The following is a 12,176-nucleotide window of genomic DNA, read 5'->3' on the forward strand; positions in this document are numbered from 1 at the left end:
GTTTATCAATATTCTGTTTTTTTTTTTTTTTAATTTTTTTTTACTTTTTTTTTATTATCATTGAACTCATGTAAATTACAATGATTAAAAGCCCATGTCTCAAGTTTTTTATCTTTAAATATACAACTACCACCAATTATTCAATAAATGGTTACAACATATACATTAAAAATATTGTTAATAGGACATAACTTCAGTAACCAGCATAAATCACAGTTTTTATAACCCACAGTCTTCATTTCTCACTTTTTACTTATTACAAACAAATAACACAAAAAGAGTTTGTAAAGTCACTGCTGGAAAGAAATATTTGTATAGTACTCTTAGGCCCCTGTGTCACAGAACACCTTCAGTTCTTGCAGATCACAACACTTTTCCTTTGTGATAGGTAGCAGTCCTGAAACATTGGACATGCGACCTCTTATTAGCATGGTATCTCAATAGATTTGTTATAATAAAGCAGGCCCTGCGATTTCACACTCTGATATGATCTAGTTTAATTTAATTTCTGTGACTAAAAGTCTTTACCAGCCTACCTTCGTAACAGGGAGAAGGGAACAAAAACTCTCCTTCTGCAAGCTCTGGTTCCTCTTCCATTCATACAAGTAGGAGCAGTAACAACTGATTTGATCCAAGATCCATTGTAAGTGTCGCGATGTGTGATAAGCCTTGGATGGTGACATTCTATCTTCATCTCCTTAATAATTCACAATGGGAATGGACATTTTGGTCGGTATCTTGGCTGCAAGATATCAGTCCAGTCATGTGTCATTGAGCCATCAACTTCAACAACCTGAAAAGGAATGGGTTTCGCACACGCATCTTTAATTATGTTTGGCCAGTCCTTTGGGAACTCAGCTTTTGTTTTACCTCCGATGAGGCCCATGTCTTTGTAACTTTCCGGGTATGAATGTCCTTTTACTGGGAATGTCACATGAATTGAATCAAATCACTTTGCATGATGGACAAGGTAATGGATGAACCTGAAAAGGGTGTAGTTTTTGTATTGAGCACCACATGAGTCATAGAAGATTTCCAAATTTTTAACCTGAGGATTGAGAAACAAAGTAACATAATGATGCAATAAAGAAACTACTTCATTTGAACCTTTTTCTCTATAGTTTCAGGAGAAACATAAAACACTGCATTACTGTCTGAGGTCCGATATATGTTAAATAGATATAGAGAAAGCTGTCGCTTATAATAGACAATGTTGGTGCCGAAGCTTGGACATGGAAGATTTTGTTGGAAATTCATACATATCGAGTTTGTGTTTGTAAACTTTCTGCTTCTTTGTTGAGATTGTCTTTTATGCTGATAGAATGCATCAGCTTTATGGCAGTGCAGTTCATACTCAATCTTCTCTCTCTTAATATTACTTTGAGCATCTGATCTTTCCTTTCCATATGTTGCATGTGTGACTTGTGCCTCTAGAGCTTTGAAGGTTACAGAATACTTATCACAAGTACTGCGTGTATCACTTTGAGGGGAATCGAATGAGATATTAAATTTTGTATTAAATGCAGGGTGAGGCAGTGAAACAGCATGATTTTGACTCCGGCTGACAGGCGGGTGGGTGGGTTACGGGCGTGGGGGAAATGACTTTGAGCATCTAGCCAGGTGGAAATTTCAGTAGCCATGGAGCGTTGGTCAAGTGTGCAACGTATGTTTTCTGTAAAAGCATATTATAAAAACACAGATAGTGTGGTTGGTACCCAACACGCTTTCCGTCATGAATTTAATCTAATGCCTTGGGCTCCCGTGCCATCAAGGAAAGATATTCTCCTGTGGGTCAAAAACTTTGAAGCCACTGCAAGCACGATGACAAAAATAGGCAGTAGTGAAAAAACAATAGCAAGGCAACACAGTGCTTAATTTGGTCTCAGCAATCGATCAGTGAGACGGATTTTGAAGAATGACCTACATTATCTTCCATAAAAAATACAGGTAATGCAAGCCCTAAAACCTAACGATTGCAATCATTGCATACACTTTTGCCAAGTGATACTTGATGTTATAGGAAGAAATGGAGAAAGAGTGCATAACTCCTGGATGAGTGGTGAAGCCCACTTTCACCTTAGTGGCTATGTCAACAAGCAGAACTTCCGGTATTGGTATGTAAATAACCCATGTGGTCTTCATGACAAACCTCTCCATTCTGAAAAAGTAACAGTTTGGTGTGCAGTATCTTCTTATGGAATCATGGGGCCCTATTTTTTTTTGAAGATGAATATGGTAACACAGTAGCAGAGAACTCTGAACATTATGCTAACATGTTGGCAACTTTTGGTCTGCCTGAAATCGATCAGTATGATCCAGATGAAGAAACACTCTTCGAGCAAGATGGTGCAACAAGCCATACCTATAATGTCCCAATGGATTTGCTTAAACTCGCATTTTCAGGACGCTAATCAGCAAGAATGGTGATATCCTTTGGCTTGCCTGTTCGCCAGATTTGACCACCCCAGGCTTCTTTCTTTGGGGCTGTCTTAAATGCAAAGTCTTCAAGGAAAATCCACCAAGAACAAAAGAAGATCTGTAGGAGTGAATCCACCAGGATATTAACAACATTCTGTTACAGATGCTACAGAACGTCATGGGCGGATTTCATCTTAGACTTCGACAATGTGTACAGAACCGAGGGCGCCACCTTACTGACACCATATTCAAAAAATGATTGTTTTTAAGGTAAAACATTAATTTCCACTCATGTACTTATGATTCATGTTGAAATAATTATACTATTTTTGTAAATATATTGTTGGTGATTTTACAAAACCGTGCTGTTTCACTGCCTCACCCTGTATTTTACGATAAGTTTTATGTGATATGGAACAAGTAGAATGTGTCCCTTGAAACGTCTTGAACATCTTTGTGATTGTGAGTACTTCAGGCAACTACAGTTTATGTGTTTTATTTATGCTCTAATGACTGGACCGCCCTGTAAATGGCTTGATGTGAGCACAGATGTTTTTCTCTGTTTCTGTTGAAAGTTTGTGAACTTGGTTTCCGTGTTTTCCTCATTTATCAACTGGCCTTCATTTTTTAAGGAATTCCTGATAGTTTCTAATCTTTTCTTTGAAATACTATACAGTGATATAACAGCCTTTTGAGAAACAGACAATTCTGTCACAGTATTGTCTCTCATTATTCTGACCTCGTAATGAAATGTATAATCGTGCAAAGTAGCTACTGTCTCATCTCTGCGAGGCCTTCAGCATTGTACATTGTCAACAGAGATCAGTCCTGTCGGGTGACAACTTTGCTCATTCCAGTCCTTCAGCAAATTGAAATTAGATATTAATGTAGACTTCTCTGCATCAGTTAGCAAATCAGTACTAATTCTTCTTGCAGTTACAATGCTCTCCTATTTCATGTGACATTGTTCTTAGCTTTTTAGATACTTCAGATTGTCTACCATGGCTCTGTCTTTTTCCAGACTTACCACTGCAATTTGACTCTGGATATTCCATAACTGACCTCAGTTGTATTTTACACAAAATTCAGTTCTATCTACCACACCACAAAGCACTGAAGCAATTGTCAAGGCTACTCTGTGTTAGCACAAATCATGGCAGGATATTCAGTTCCACCACTGCACAAAGCAAAGAAGCTAATGTCAAATCTGCTCCGTGTTAGCTTTGACAACACACAAGAAAGATCAACAATGATGTTGGTCAACAATGAGACTTCCATAAAAGTAGACAAAAAAAAAAAAAAAAAAATCAATACAGCTCAGAAATCCGCACTTGTTGGATTTCACCCTTTCTGCCTGTGTATTGGACGGACTTCATCTGATTTCTCAGTATATGCCATATTTTAATCTGGCTACAACCCTGTGACTATACCCATCACATTCATTTAAGTTCACCTAACTGAAAGTACATCTGATGAATTTCATAATGATATCACTAACTCATTTTTGTGAGATTTGGGCTTAACCCCTTCTTTCCGTATAGTCTTCAAATATTTGAAACTTCTCTTGAATGCATAACTTTTTCAAGAATTTTGGATAAAGCTGTCACAAGTGAGGCTGGGCGGTAGTTGTTAGCATCATACATATCCCCTTTTTTATGCTGTGGTTGAACAATAGCATATTTCAGCCTATCTGGAAAAATGCTCTGTTTCAGTGAGCTTTTACATATGAGGTCAGGAATGGTACTTATCTGTTGGGAAAAAGCTTTTAATACTCTTTTGGAAATGCCATCAATTCCATGTGAGCTTTTACTTTCAAGTGAATTTATGATTTTCCTAATTTCAGTACGAGAGTTGGGTTGAATTTCAGTTTTGTGAAACTGCATAGGTATTGCCTCTTCCGTACATAGCCTTGCATTTTCTAATGAATAGTTGGATCCTATTTTTTCTACAACACTTAAAAAATGATTATTAAAATATTTTGTACTTCTGACATTTGTTAACAAACTTTTCATTGAATTTGATAGAAATACAGTCTTCCTGTGCTGTCGGTTGCCCTGTTACCCGTTTAACAATATTCCAATTTTGTTTTAATTTTATTATCAGAGGTGCTAATCTCAGACATAATGCACATACTTCTGAATATTTTAATAACTTTTCTTAATAGCCACTTGAACATCTGTCTCACTGTAGCTGTGTTACAGCAAGATCTGAGTGGCAAACTAGAGCTGGGTCCCAGACAAATTGTGTGAATCGATTAATTACTTATGCAACAGATTTTAATCGGCTGACATTAACGCTCAGCTGACTGCACCATTTGTGCATGCACCATTCGGATTTTACATGCAAACACAGTCACCCCCATTTAGATTCTACTTGCAAAAACAGTCACCCTTAAATAACTCCGGACTGGAACGAAACTGATGGTTCAAATTTAACCCATCGGTGTATTGGACCCTGGTCTGATATAAGTTTTAACCATCTACATCTACATTTTACATCTTTACACTGCAAGCCACCATGAGGTGCATGGAAGAGGATGTGTCCCATTGTGTCAGTTAGTAGGTTTTCTTCCTGTTCCATTCATGTATGGAGTGCAGGAAGGATGCTTGTTTGAATGCCTCTATGCATGCAGTAATTTCTAATCTTATCTTCATGATCTCATTGTGAGTTATATGTAGGGGATTGTAATGTATACCTAGAGTCATCATTCAAAGCTGGTTCTTGAAACTTTGTTGATAGAGTTTCTTGGGATAGTTTACGTCTATCTTCAAGAGTCTTCCAGGTCAGTTCCTTCATTATCTTTCTGACCCTCTGCCTTGGATTAAAGAAACCTTTGACCATTCGTGCACCCTTCTCTGTATGTGTTCAATATCCCCTGTTAGTCCTACCTGATATGGGTCCCAGACACTTGAGCAGTATTCTAGGATGGTCGCACATAGGATTTGTAAGCAATTGATTGCACTTTCGCAGTATTCTACCAATAAAGCAAAGTCAACCACCTGAGTTACCCACAAAAAAATCTTTCTTTGTTTGTATTATACCTGCCCAAAATACATTTTTCTGGGAGGTTTTTGAGACATGCCACTTCTATACTTTTAACTTGTATAGTCCGTCGGTAAACTGAAGAGCGAGCGCGCGAGTCCCCACTCTGCCTACCCCGCTATGTCACAGGGCGCTTCTACAGGCTGTTTCACAACATAGTACAGTCCCTGCCGCAGCGCGCACTTTAAATCTGTGGCAACGTCGTGTACAGATACGTCCTGGCAGCGTTTATTTTTAGACAAATGCGTTAAGAGTATAAGGAAAGATGATAGCATCTTCGAAACAAAACTTTTTAGAGTAAATAATATTAACATAAGAACGAAAGTCAGGATTCTAATACAAACATAGAACCAAATGCCTATTCATATGAATGTATGTTCCTCTATTCGTAAGACGAACCAGATATAGTGCAATCAGTCTGTAGAATTTAAGGCTTGTTCTTACTTTGTGTTTCTACTAAAAGGTAGAAGTTTTCTTTGAAGAGCTGCATTGAAACTTAACAATTCTTGCAACACGAAGAATGTTTAAAAAGTAACCAGACATTTATAATTTCATGTGTTGTATTAGTTCGATTTGCACTGCTTTTTTTGTCGCTGTTTTTGTAAACATGTCTGAAAAGTATTTCCAGGTAAATCCCGTTTCACACAATGTCTTGTGTAAAACATCTTTCTGCAAGGAAACTATATTTTTTGTTTCAAGCCAATAAGTAATTTCCGCAATGTGGGCACTATTTTTTGGTTTATGTAAAAGTCCTCCATCATTTGTCGAATGACCAGTTTTGTGCAACTGTCTATAAAGATGGGTTTCCTCCCTAAATTATTAGTTTTCCTTTGCGACTATTCCAGTAAACCATGAGCCTTGTTTTCGCGTTCCTTCAATATGCGTCCTATTGTGGCGAGGCTGACGTTTGCATAAACGATTGGGGACTGGTAATATTAGCCAACAGTTCCTTTTGTGTAGCCTCCTTAACACACGCTGTAATAACGTTAGAGACGTTCGCAGGAGAGCTTCTGTAAAGTTTGGAAGGTAGGAGACGAGATACTGGCAGATGTAAAGCTGTGAGGATGGGGCGTGAGTCGTGCTTGGGTAGCTCGGTTGGTAGAGCACTTGCTCGCGAAAGGCAAAGGTCCCGAGTTCGAGTCTCGGTCCGGCACACAGTTTTAATCTGCCACGAAGTTTCATATCAGTGCACACTCCACTGCAGAGTGAAAATCTCATTTTGGAAACATCCCCCCGGCTGTGGCTAAGCCATGTCTCCGCAATATCCTTTCTTTCAGGAGTGCTAGTTCTGCTAGGTTTGCAGGAGAGCTTCTGTAAAGTTTGGAAGGTAGGAGACCAGATACTGGCAGATGTAAAGCTGTGAGGACGGGGTGTGAGTCGTGCTTGGGTAGCTCAGTTGGTAGACCACTTGCCCGCGAAAGGCAAAGGTCCCGAGTTCGAGTCTTGGTCCGGCACACAGTTTTAATCTGCCAGGAAGTTTCACGTTAGAGACGATCGAATGCTCGTTCTTCGCAAATATCTCCTCTTGTTCGTATTCTGCACATTTTCTTGTAATTCAGAGCGATTATACATCACTTCCGGATACTGAAGTATATTGGTGAGTTCACAAAGTTAAGTGACTGAGATTGGCAACTAAGATCCCACGAACAGAAACGACATATATCACTGCACGCTGAACTACACCACTGGACAGGTAATGGGCAATTGATTTTGGGTTGCCCTGTAGGCCAGTTTGGCAGGGTTCTTCTGGGAAAGGCCACTTCCCCCACCAAAAGCGCTGCTCGCTCTTGAGTTTACAGGCAGACTATACAAATTGGTTCAAACTGTGCATGACGGTAGATACATGGATAAAGTCATAATGGATTTCTTTATCCAATAAACTTTATCTGATATCAAGATATGATGGTTTAAAATTGAACTGAATGTAGCACATAAAATTTGTTCTTACATGAATGAAAAGCACAGAAACGGCCTAAAGTTAATCAGATAAATAAAAAATATATTCGTACGGTAAAATTGAAAACTCACTTTCAAAAACCTAGCTTCATTCAGATTTTACGTGCAAGAAACATGATTTTTGAGAGCTTTTCTTTTTACACGTGCCACTTCTCTGTTTCAGATTTGTGTGAATTGGTTCAAATTTTTGTAAGAAGGTAGACAAATACATGTAATTAATTATCATCCTGTTGTTTTATGAAAGCTTTATTTGTTGCCAAGATATAGTGGTCAAAAGTTGCACGTGAAGTGCGTGTAAAATCCAGTTTTACGCAGACCAAACTTGCTGAGACAATTTAAAGTGATGCACATGGGGGAGGGGAGATTATTATGGTAATTGTATGAAGAGTTTGCAAAAATTTTGCATGGTTCGGGTTTCATGTACGAAAAATCATGTGTGCATATGAAAGTGTTTTGTGGAAGTGTGTCGCATTTGGATATAATTAAGGAAAAAACTGGCTATTACATTTGTTTATCATTTCATTGTTTGTACGTTAAAGATTTCATCAATGGCTAAAATCATTGAGGAATCTTTTGGTTTGCACCAAACCATAATAATGTCCAGCCATGTACAAAATGATAGTGTTTGATCGAGCATTGAAAGCTTTATCGATGACCATGCAGAAAATTAAACTAACCTGTTGCTATAAAATAATTGTTAGGAAAAGCTTGCCTTATTTCTAACCACCAGAAAAGGTTTTACTGTGTTTTCTTCAAAAATTACTTTGCTGTGATGTAGAAAATATATTTTTGGACAAAGCAAGCGTAAGTTTGTCAATTTTCGTACAGGAAAGAAAAGTTGTTGGTTTTTTGTCACGCATATATTGTTTCGCAGTTCTTCTCAGTTCGGCCAATCATTCGTAACTCGGATTAATTGTTGCAGCATTTCACAGCAAAATTATTCACATGAGTTTTTCTAGTTGCTGTTTTTTAATTTTCAATTTTTGTTATTCCATACTTTAAAGAGAGAATGATAAGAGTTTTAAGGTAAGATATAATTATAAGACTTACACTTTTCCGTAGTTTTTTATTTGTTGTGTGAATCGTGGTCTTATTGCAAGTTTATATTTCATAGATATACTATTGATGTGCTTTATTATCATAAACGTTGCACAGTATTTAATATTTATATTTGTTGTTACTTTTGCACTGTATTAAATATTTATGGTTATTTTTCATTTGTTTGCATATAATATCTCATGTGTATAAAAATAAAATATGTGTAACTATAAAACAAAAAAATTAAAAAGAAACAATAGAAAATCGAACAGAATAAAAAAAATGTAAAACAGAGTAATTAAAAAGAAACAATAAAAAACTAAATAAAATTAAACATATAAAACAAAATAATAAAAGCATGGGGAAAAGAAACCCTCCTGCAGGCATGTGACGTTACATGACAATGAAGCATGTATGCTCTGAGTCTGAGGATGGAGGAGAGGAGCCAGACTATAGTCTGATTCACGAACGATGGCGGTTCATGCAAATTGAGTAATGGACGGGGATTGCATTGTCGCCAGTTCCAAGTGACAACTGTGGTACATGCATACACGTGCTTTATACTTGAAGAAAGCGTGTATCCTGCAAATTATGTCTCTTGCTTGCTTATGTAGAAGTTGTTGCTTACCTCCACCACCAATGATGACAACTCGCAACAAATGGATTAAAAATTCACCAAAAAACTTGTTAAAATCAAGTTTAATGCTGGCATTGGCTACTACATACACAGCAGAGAACCCAGAATTCGTGATGCAGGAGTGCAGAACAAGCCTAAACTTGACCGCCATCATTTGTGGCTCCAGCTGTAACAATGCCCAACACAAGCAACATTGTTCAAAAAACAGTATAAAAACCTATACCTGATCAGTTGTCGCCCAAGTCAACAAAAATCTATATCACTTCCCAAGCGGTGGCTGCTAAATATCAAAATAATGTCATATAACATGTCACATGTCATCCAACATGGCATTTGACATGTCGTGCAGTATGACACAATGTATCATTAAAGTTTAGAATGCATGCATCCCACCCTCAGATACTTCCTGTTGTAGATGCATCCCACTCTCTAGAAACACACAAATTTTTGTAAATTTGTTCTTACACCTCTCACCAGACATGTAGTTGGGTTTGCCTAACAGAGCTCGCTGTGCTGGGGAGGTTAGGGTTAGCTCAAAAAAAGAAGCAGGATGTCAAGATGTTCTGATTTAAATGGTTTAGAAGCTCCCAAAAAAGTTGTCTTCTTTTATATCCCTAACCCTGCCCTGGACATATTCGCCTTTTGTGCTATGATAGGAGAATTTTTCATTCTGGTTTCCAACTTTTACTCTGCCATAATTTTGACATTAGACTGCCATAGGTTGGTAACCAATGTAGGTTTTTGTTGATTTGGGTGATGATTTAACTGGTAAAGGTTTTTTTATTGTCTTTTGAACCATGTTGCTTATATTGTGCTTTCATAATACAGTGGGATGACTATTAATTACGTGTATTTGTCAACAGAACGGAGAAGAGATAGGAAAGGAAGACGCTCTGATGACGAGAATCCTCTGCGCTTTACTGGAAGGCACTTTCTAAATGTAATTCCAAGTGACCAGTCCAAGAAACGTGGAGTATGGCGTAGATGTGCAGTCTGCTCAAAACAGAATGTGCGCCGAGAAACGAAATATGAATGCAAAACATGCAATGTACCCTTATGTGTTGTACCGTGTTTTGAAACATACCATACAAAGAAGGACGTTTAGCTAAGTTGCTACATCTGGAAAATGAAATCAAGCCCTTAATTCTGAAAAAAATTATTTAAAAATAAAAAAATAAAAAAAAAAAACAAACAAAAAACTCCGCCACTGCCGGTCCCAAGCCCGGGGCCTCATCTCGCAAGCGATGAGGAAGGAGGAGGGGGAGGAGCAACACCTCGTAAAAAAACCTGGGTCCATCTGGCTCCGGATGGTAGCACCCTGTGAGGGCCCCTGCCTAGGGTTACAGGTGAAGCCCGGTCAATGGTCTCAAAGGTGGAAGAGGAAGCATAACTCCCAACAGCAGAGAGCAGAAGAACATAATGCAGAAAACCATGAAAAATAATCATTTCGGACTTACAATTTGATCTTAGCTTGGAATTTATTTCCTACCATGTACAATGTACAATTTCAATTGCAGAATGAAAAGTCCACTAGAAGAAAGCACTACCCCAGGTGGTAACTCGAAAGAGGAATCCACAATTGCTTTATGCAGTGCATCGGGACCTAGGGTTCTGGGGAGTCCCAACATCCGCATTGAAAGGATGAGTCAGAGCATCCTTGGTATCCTTCCAAACTCAAGTTCAAAAGGAAATTCTTTGCAGGTGCCTTAAACGTAAACTCATTACTTAAAATTGGTAAACAAAAAGAACTTTAAATTCCCTTAGATAAGCATGAAATACGAATTTTAGCAGTTCAAGAAACAAGATTTTTGAAAGAAAATGTTATGGAAACCAAAAACCATAGAATTTTTAAGGGTAAACTAGCAATAAAAATCATGAAAGGCGTGACAATACTTGGTTCTGCTTTCTGTGTTCATAAAAATTTAGTAGATAACATTGCAGAATTCAAATCCAGTTCAGAAAGACTATCTCTTCTTGCAGTTAAATGCAAAAATAAACAGTATACCTTTGTTAATTGTCATGCTCCAATCAACAATGACAATAAGAAAAATCCAAGTAAAGTAGAAGCATTCTGGGAACTTCTAGAAGAAGAAATATCAAAAATTCCAAAATCAAATGTTATACTAATGGGGTTTTAATGCACAAATAGGGAGGGCAAAATCTTTTCAAAAAATAGTAGGATATTATCCTGCTCATAAAAGAACAAACAAAAATGGCAAAAGACTAATCAGTCTTTGTAGATCATTTCAGTTGAAGGTAATGTCAACCTTCTTCAAAAAATTACCAAAAAAGGCAGAAACATAGATCTCTCTGAATCCAAAGCTAGGGGAGTACCAGTTAGATCATGTGGCTATTTCTAAATGCAATTTTAAAGAAATAACGAATGTAAAAGTAGCAAGAAACAGGGAATTTGATGCTGATCATTGCCTGACTAAGATTAAACTGAAACTTCTTCCCAATAAAAACTGAAAGAGACAGCAAAAATTAATTAAACATAATACAGACAGGCTCAGCATCACTAAAGAGATAATAAAAAATTTCAGGAAGAAATTAAAGGAACTAAATCAGGGAAATGGGAAGAAATATCGAAAGAAATCAACAGGGCAGCAGAAAATGTATTTGGAATAACAAAAATGAAGAAGAAAGTCTGGTGGAATGAAATCTGTGAAGAAGCAGTTACAGAAAGAACAAAGCAGTGGAATAAATGGAAATGTTCTGGAACACCTTGATGCATTTAGAATGCAAAGGAAAGAAACAACAAGAATAATAAAGAGTTCTAAAAGATCTTTTGAGAAATCACAGCTTCTTGACATACAAAACAACTGTGTAAAAAATAACACCTGGAATTTCTATCTGATGTTTAAAAGTCATCTAAAGGACTACCAAGCTCCAAGTATTTGCTTCACAGATGAAAATAGTAAAGTAGGACTAAGCAACAGCCAGAATTGTGAAAAACTAAGAAAGTACTTTGAAAAATTATTGAACTGTGAAGAACCGCACTGTAAGCTAGGATGCCCAGATCTCCATGAAAATACAAAAGCAGATCCACCGCCTACTGCTGAGAAAATTAAAGAAAACAAACAAT

The sequence above is a fragment of the Schistocerca piceifrons genome, chromosome 3, assembly GCF_021461385.2.
Source record: "Schistocerca piceifrons isolate TAMUIC-IGC-003096 chromosome 3, iqSchPice1.1, whole genome shotgun sequence".
NCBI lineage: Eukaryota > Metazoa > Arthropoda > Insecta > Orthoptera > Acrididae > Schistocerca > Schistocerca piceifrons.